Source organism: Lupinus angustifolius, chromosome LG03 (assembly GCF_001865875.1).
Source record: "Lupinus angustifolius cultivar Tanjil chromosome LG03, LupAngTanjil_v1.0, whole genome shotgun sequence".
Lineage (NCBI taxonomy): Eukaryota > Viridiplantae > Streptophyta > Magnoliopsida > Fabales > Fabaceae > Lupinus > Lupinus angustifolius.
In genome coordinates this window covers 18,784,892-18,785,622 of record NC_032011.1, presented here as the reverse complement: position 1 = coordinate 18,785,622, position 731 = coordinate 18,784,892, and positions in this window count along the sequence as shown.

Here is a 731-nt window from a genome sequence, read left to right as displayed (position 1 = left end):
TAATCCATGCTTTAAAATTATAAACGAAGATAGTGATCGTGTGTTTGATCCTCCATAACAGCATTTTGGTAAAAAATAAGTCAATTTCATAAAAAACTTATAATTTCAAAAAAAACTTGGTCGGTATAACTAATACAGTTTAAATGACAATTGACCAAAATAATCAATTTTGACTTATATAAATACATGACTAATATGATTAATGTATTTTACTGGTATATGGACTAGATCATTTGAACCCATCGGTGCCATTTTCAAAACACTAATTTTCTACCCTCCCCCTAAAGGCTATATTTCAACCTTCCCTTGCTCAAAAGAACCTAATCCGTGATTTTGATAAATATGTTTTGAGTCATGGATTTACTTCATATTTTGTAGTGAGTTGATCTCTAATTCGTGATCATTTTTCCCTTTTGATTTGATGTGTGTGGTTGTCACTTCCAACAAATATCGTCTCTAGGAATCGAATATTTAACCTTTTGATATTTCTCTTCATTTCTTTATGTATTATTTATATCCTAAATTTATTCATTGGGCATTTATTTATTAACAAAAAAGCGTGAGAGAAATACAATAGGTGTATGAATAAGTAAATAATTTAAAATAAATGATTATTCCTTGTATTCTTACCACTTTTCTTCTAAGTACTCATTTCCATCTCATATATTTGTCTTCCATTCAAATCAATCATCAATTAATGCTCTGAACTCGCATGTTCCCCATTTTCTTAG